A 7,972-nucleotide genomic window follows, 5' to 3' on the forward strand; every position below is an offset into this window, starting at 1 on the left:
CTTTCTTTAGTTGCGGCAAGTGGGGACCACTCCTCATCGTGGTGCGCGGGCCTCTCACCATCGCGGCCTCTCTTGTTGCGGAGCAGAGGCTCCAGACGCGCAGGCTCAGTAATTGTGGCTCACGGGCCCAGTTGCTCTGTGGCATGTGGGATCTTCCCAGACCAGGGCTCGAACCTGTGTCCCCTGCATTGGCAGGCAGATTCTCAACCACTGCGCCACCAGGGAAGACCTAAAAGCTGGTTCTTTGAGAAGATAAATAAAATTGATAAACCCTTAGCCAGACTCATCAAGAGAAAAGGGAGAGGACGCAAATCAATAAAATTAGAAATGAAAAAGGAGAAATAACAACAGACACTGCGGAAATACAAAGGATTATAAGAGACTACTACAAACAACTATATACCAATAAAATGGAAAACCATGAAGAAATGGACAAATTCTTGGAAAGGTACAGTTTTCCAAGATTGAACCAGGAAGAATTAGAAAATATAAACAGACCTATCACAAGTAATGAAATTGAAACTGTAATTTAAAATCTTCCAACAAACAAAAGTCCAGGACCAGATGGCTTCAAAGGCGAATTCTATCAAACATTTAGAGAAGCGCTAACACCGATCCTTCTCAAACCCTTCCAAAAAATTGCAGAAGGAGACACACTCCCAAAATCATTCTATGAAGCCACCATCACCCAGATACCAAAACCAGAAAAAGAGATCACAAAATAAGAAAATTATAGACCACTGTCACTGATGAACATAGATGCAAAAATCCTAAATAAAATACTAGCAAACAGAATCCAGCAGCAGATTAAAAGGATCATACACCATGATCAAGTTGGATTTATCCCAGGAATGCAAGGCTTCTTCAATATACGCAAATCAGTCAATGTGATACACCATGTTAACAAATTAAGGAATAAAAACCATATGATCATCTCAGTAGATGCAGAAAAAGCTTTTGACAAAATTCAACACCCATTTATGATAAAAACTCTCAGAAAATGGGCAGAGAGGGAACCTACCTCAACATAATAAACGCCATATATGACAAACCCACAGCAAGCATCATACTCAATGGTGAAAAACAGAAAGCATTTCCTCTAAGATCAGGAACAAGACAAGGATGTCCACTCTCGCCACTCTTATTCAACATAGTTTTGGAAGTCCTAGCCATAGCAATCAGAGAAGAAGAAGAAATAAAAGGAATATAAATTGGAAAAGAAGAAGTAAAACTGTCACTGTTTGCCGATCACATGATACTATACATAGAAAATCCTAAAGACACCACCAAAAAACTACTAGAACTAATCAATGAATTTGGTAAGGTTGAAGGTACAAAATTAATGCACATAAATCTCTGGCATTCCTATACACCAACAATGAAAAATCAGAAAGAGAGATTAAGGAAACACTCCCATTTACCAAAGCAACAAAAGAATAAAATACCTAGGAATAAAATTGCCTAAGGAGGTGAAAGACTTGTACTCAGAAAACTATAAAACACTGATGAAAGAAATCAAAGATGACATAAACAAATGGAGAAATATACCATGTTCTTGGATTGGAAGAATCAATATTGTGATATTGACTATACTACCCAAAGCAATCTACAGATTCAGTGCAGTCCCTATCAAGCTACCAATGGCATTCTTCACAGAATTAGAACAAAAACTTTCGCAATTTGTATGGAAACAAAAAAGATCCTGAATAGCCCAAGCAATCTTGAGAAAGAAAAACGGAGTTGGAGGAATCAGGCTCCCCAACTTCAAACTATACCACAAAGCTACAGTAATCAAGACAGTACGATACTGGCACAAAAGCAGAAATATAGATCAGTGGTACAGGATAGAATGCCCAGAAATAAACCCACACATATATGGGCAGCTAATTTATGACAAAGGAGGCAAGAACCTACAATGGAGAAAAGACAGCCTCTTCAGTAAGTGGTGCTGGGAAAACTGGACAGCTACATGTAAAAGAATGAAATTAGAACACTACCTAACACCATACACAAAAATAAACTCCAAATGGATTAAAGACTTAAAAGTAAGACCAGACACTATAACACTCTTAGAGGAAAACATAGGGAAAACACTCTTTGGCATAAACCACAGCAAGATCTTTTTTGACCCACCTCCTAGAGTAAAGGAAATAAAAACAAAAGTAAACAAATGGGACTTAATTAAACTTAAAAGCTTCTGCACAGCAAAGGAAACCATGAACAAGACAAAAAGACAACCCTCAGAATGGGAGAAAATATTTGGAAATGAAACAACAGACAAAGGATTAATCTCCAAAATATACAAACAGCTCATGGAGCTCAATATCAAAAAAACAAATCAGTTAAAAAATGGGTGGAAGACCTAAATAGACATTTCACCAAGGAAGACATACAGATGGCCAAGAGGCACATGAAAAGATACTCAACATCACTAATTATTAGAGAAATGCAAATCAAAACTACAATGAGGTATAACCCCACACTGGTCAGAATGGCCTTTATCAAAAAATCTAGAAACAATAAATGCTGGAAAGGGTGTGGTGAAAAGGGAACCCTCCTGCACTTTTGGTGGGAATGTAAATTGATACAACCACTATGGAAAACAATATGGAGGTTCCTTAAAAAACTAAAAATAGAACTACCATATGACCCAGCAATCCCACTACTGGGCATATACCCTGAGAAGACGATAATTCAAAGAGAGACATGTATCGCAATGTTCATTGCAGCACTATTTATGATAGCCAGGACATGGAACCAACCTAAATGTCCATCAACAGTGAATGGATAAAGAAGATGTGGCACATATATACAATGCAATATTACTCAGCCATAAAAAGGAATGAAATTGAGTTATTTGTACTAAGGTGGATGGACCTAGAGTCTGTCATACAGAGTGAAGTAAGTCAGAAAGAGAAAAACAAATACTGTATGCTAATGCATATATATGGAGTCTAAAAAAAAAAATGGTACTGATGAACCTAGTTGCAGGGCAAGAATAAAGAGGTAGACATAGAGAATGGACTTGAGGACATGGGGTGGGAGGGCAAAGCTGGAGCAAAATGAGAGTAGCGTTGACATATATACACTACCGAATGTAAAATAGTTGGCTGGTGGGAAGCAGCAGCATAGCACAGGGAGATTGGCTTGGTGCTTTGCGTTGATCTGGAGGGGTGGGACAGGGAGGATGGGAGGGAGGCTCAAGAAGGAGGGGATATAGGAATATGTGTATGCATATGGCTGATTTGCTTTGTTGTGCAACAAAAACTAACACAGTATTGTGAAGCAATTATACTCCAATAAAGGTATATTAAAAAATAATTAAAAAATTAAAATATATATATATAAAAATAAAAAAGTAAACTATTTGTTGTTTTTGCTCAAGATGTCTAATCTTGAAGTGATGCATGTGTTCAGAGCCAGTTAGATATAAAATATGATAGCTGAATTTAGCATCTAGACTTAGGTCAACAAACGTTCATTGTCAGTGGGTCTCCAGATATTGACAGAGTGTTGACTTGCCATTGTATCAGATATGGTAGTCCCATGTAAATAGTTTCAATGTGTCTTACCTCCTTGATTCTCACTAGAAGTTGATTTTTAAAATCTATTTATTTGATTATGTGAGTTAGTTGATACTCTTCTAACATTGGTGAGATCAATAATTGTTGGTTTAAAATCAAGTGACACGCATAGTTTAATGCCTATATAAAATTATTTTTTAGTTGCAAAAAGCAGAAACATACTCTAGTTAACTTAAGCAGTAAAATTGAATAAAAGAGTTTGCATTCTGAGAGTAGAAACAATCATAAAAACAAATAATTAAATTAATAATATAAAAGAAAATGATTTCAGTCAATAAAAAGAACTATGAGGAAAATGTATGAGTAATGGGATAGAATGACTGGGAATGTTTCAGATGATAAATTATTCAACTTCCGTGGTCAAGAATTTAAGCAGCAAAGGTCCAAGTAAAGGTATAGTTATTGAACAGGGCTTTGAAGGAGTAAGAGGCATTTCCTCTTGGCTGGAGAATAATATGTGTAAGCCTTTAGATAATTAGACAGTAATTAATACAGGGTTATAAGTATTTTTCCTGACTGTTAAATTAAACTGCATTTCTCTTTGTTTCCTTGTCAGATTGTGCACTTGAGCAGTTATACTGCTACTCACACAGTTGTTTATAAAAATGCCCATGTCCATGTAATTCCAGTATTTGGAATTAACTTTTTTGTTGTGGTTTTAATCTTTGTCAGTCTCATGAGTGAAAATTTTTATTTTAGCACATTTAAAACTTTGTTTTTTTCACTTTGAGAGTACTGTTTTCTTGTCCTTGACCCAGTTTCCCTTTTACATAGAGTTTTATTTTACTGATGAGTTTATGTGTGTATAATGAGACTAACTTCTTTTCAAACTCTACTTGTATGCCCCACCCTCCAATATTTATTCAGCCTCCACTCACTTTCACCCTCCAGCCCCCTTGTGTGCAAACTTGCCTTCAAATCTGTAGTTGAAATAACCGTCTTAGTGTTTGTCTGTCATTGTTGGAGAGTGTCCTATCCTTCAAATATTTCCAAGATACTAATAGGTAATTCTGTATAATCTTAAATTTGCTTCTAAGCAAGTTTGCGAACTTAAGTCAGTTATGCATTCTTTAACTAAGATAAAGTGAACTCAGAGAATGGTGTCATGAAATTCTTAATTTTCTTTTTGTGGAAATGTTGAACTTAAAGCACTGAAACATGAATTCTTGATATTTTAGTATTATATATTTCCCTTAGTCTGTTTATGGATCAGAATTCCATCTGGAAAGTAAAATTTACACTATATCAATTTTTTTTCCTGAAAATGTAGACGTCCAGAGGACGATAATATCCTAAGATTTGGAATCTAGGAGAGTTGGAGGTTCCACTTAAATCTTGAAGCTTAAGTTGCTTCTTCTAAGTCAGTCTTTCTCAAAAAACACTGAATTGGAGTTTCAGGCCTGGTGCCACCTTAAATAAGACTCTTCAAATATCATCATGCTCATTGTTCCTTGTAGATATAGCTTCCCTGGGAACCCCTCAGGAGAAGTGATGATTGACAAAACAGCAATCTGACATTCTTGAGTCTGTGTCTATCAAAATTATGTCAACTTAATTCCCAAAAATATTCAGCTAAGGAATTGCAAGATGATACAAGTTTATAAATACTCCTTTGTCTTGATTCAGACAGGATAATCAGGCAACTTGAGACTTCTGGAGAAATATAAAAGTGCCAGTCAGAATCTGACCTGTAGAACAGTTTCAAGTGTGGGAGTGGCCCATGAATGAGGTGTACAAACAATACTGTAACTTACAGCATCCGTATGTCTTTGTATAACTCAGACTCAGTCTGATTTAACATCCATCTTCATACTGCTTGGAGAAGAACTAGAATGGGAACAACATATCTGCTGAGTAGATCAGAACCTTCTTAATTTATTTTATGACTGCATATATATCAGCCATCAAGATCATTTGTATCAGTCCTTCCTTTTTTGCTAATTTAAGATCTCATTTATCTTATCTTGGAAATTTATTTCTTATTCATATTCTTCATCAGTTTTGCACCAGTCTTTCTTTCCTAGTTTTCTGAGGTTTGGGTCTGTCTTACCACACTGCTAATTCCAGCTTAAATTTGCCTGTATTCGTTCTTGCTTCTCATGGCCTGGGTGGTGCCTGACTCCAAATTCTAGCTGTAGAGTTACCTCCTACTATGCTTGTCAGGAGATCCCTGCATTTGGGAGACATTCATAGATTGAACTATCACTACTGGACAGAATTAGTTGATGCTCTGTGTGAAGAGTGGTCTATTTAGACCTCATTCTGTTGGTCACAGCCTTCACCCAGCATTAAACTATGGAGATCTGTTCAATACTGTTTCATCACATCTGCTTTCCAACATGCCCTTAGAGAATTGGCTATATTTATTATATTGTTAGGATTATACATAAGCTTTTTTTCTGAGTTCCAGTTACAAAATTTAATGTATAGACAACATTCTTAGGAATAGAAGGCTAAACTGAGTCTGAGTAGTTTCCACTTGGTATGGTTAGTCACATTGTTTTTCAGTATCTTTTTTCCTTATTTATCCTCCAAACAATGATTTTCTTTACTAGGCTATTATTCAATAGCATTCACTAGCATATCTGACATAATGTTAGCCCTTATGCTTATGAAATAGGTGGTACAATATCTGAAACTTGATATACCTTATAAAATCAAGTCAGCCATACTCTTTTTTTTGGTAATAATCTACTTTTATTTACAGTGTAGCTATTGTGTTATATTATGATTTAAAAATCTGTGAAGATTATTCTTAAGATATTGTAATGATTGATATAAAACCTAATGTCTTTTTTCTTAGAAAATTGTACTTACTACTCCATGAAGACATCCTTTACAAAAGAGTAATTCTTGCAATATTTTAACACTTATCTGGTAAAGTATATAAAATAATAAACTTCTGTTTAAATTAATTAAGGATCAGCTTTTCAAATAAAGAGATAAAAGTGGCCATAAAATAATTGGCAGATTTTAAGAATATAATAAAAAAATTTTTTTCTTCTTCATCTATTGTTTTCAAAGCAAAACACAAAGGAAAGTGCTGCTCAGTATAGATGAACATTTGGTTGTACTTCAGTTTTCCTCTGGACCTGCCTTTCCCAGATCCTGTCTTGTCTTCATGAGTGTTCTTCCCAGCCTTCTTTTCTTTTTCATAGCTTCCTTTTTCATATATTTCAATTCAAGTAAAATCTCCCCAAATCTTCATTATTTCATGTCATAGCATCTAACTAATTTCTTTCGTGGGACTCCTCATTATTTTATTTACCAGCCTATTCATTTTCCCTTATTAGTCTTAGGTTCAGTGAAGTCACAAACTATGTCTCGCATATTACCAGTAATGTATAGGAGCTCATAACATATTCTGAATGAGTCCTTTGTCAAATATATATATTACAATTATCTTCTATCACCTTCTGGCTTGCTTTTCTACTCCCATTAATGTGTCCTTTAATGAATATAAATTCTTAGTTTTAATGAAGTCCAGTTAAATCAATCTTTATTTGTATGGTTATTGTCTTTTATGCCCTTTTAATACATTGTCCTTACCCCCAAACCATGATAACATGTTTCTGTATTTTCCTGTAGAAGATTAATTGTTTTACCCTTAAGGTTTAAATCTACAATTCATCTTGGATTAAGTTGTATTTATGGTACATTGTAGAGGTTGAGGTTTATATTATTTACCTTAATTTGATAATAATCCAGTCTAATAAGACATCTAAAAACTCAGTGTCTTAAATCAATTAGCATTTATTTAGTTCATGAACCTAGGGGTTATTGACTGCTTCATTCATATATCTAGAAGTTAGATAAATACCCGTTTATCTAAGACAGTATCCTTCTGGCGTGACTGAGATGACCTGGATCGACTTAACATATATTTCTTTTTCTAGCAGACTAGCCTAAGAATAATTTCATGGCAAAGTCAGAAATGCAAGAGTGACTGCCTGCCCAAACACATACATAATTTTTAAGACATTTTGCATCACTTTAGCTAACTTGCTATTGGACAAAGCTAAACGCGTGACAAATCCAGAGTCAGAGTAGGAAGGTACTATAAAGTTTCATCTGAAAGTTATGGATAGATAGAAAAGGGATTACTAGAGTCTATCAACACAATCGATCTGCCAAACTCTGCCCAATAACCATTATTATTTACATCCTGCCTATATGTAAAATATGCTCAGACTTATCCTAGGACCCTGATTATCTCACCTGATTAAGAAGCAAGTTAGAAAACTAGTATTTTGTGATTTACATTTGGTCTAGAGATTAAATCTTTAGATCCATACACATATGAAATAAAAAGGCAAGTTACTTGTGCCACATATTCATAACATAAAATGGTGAAATAGAGATAGGACAATCACAATAAGCATTCAAAA

The sequence above is a fragment of the Eschrichtius robustus genome, chromosome 10 (genome assembly GCF_028021215.1).
Source record: "Eschrichtius robustus isolate mEscRob2 chromosome 10, mEscRob2.pri, whole genome shotgun sequence".
Taxonomy (NCBI): Eukaryota; Metazoa; Chordata; class Mammalia; order Artiodactyla; family Eschrichtiidae; genus Eschrichtius; species Eschrichtius robustus.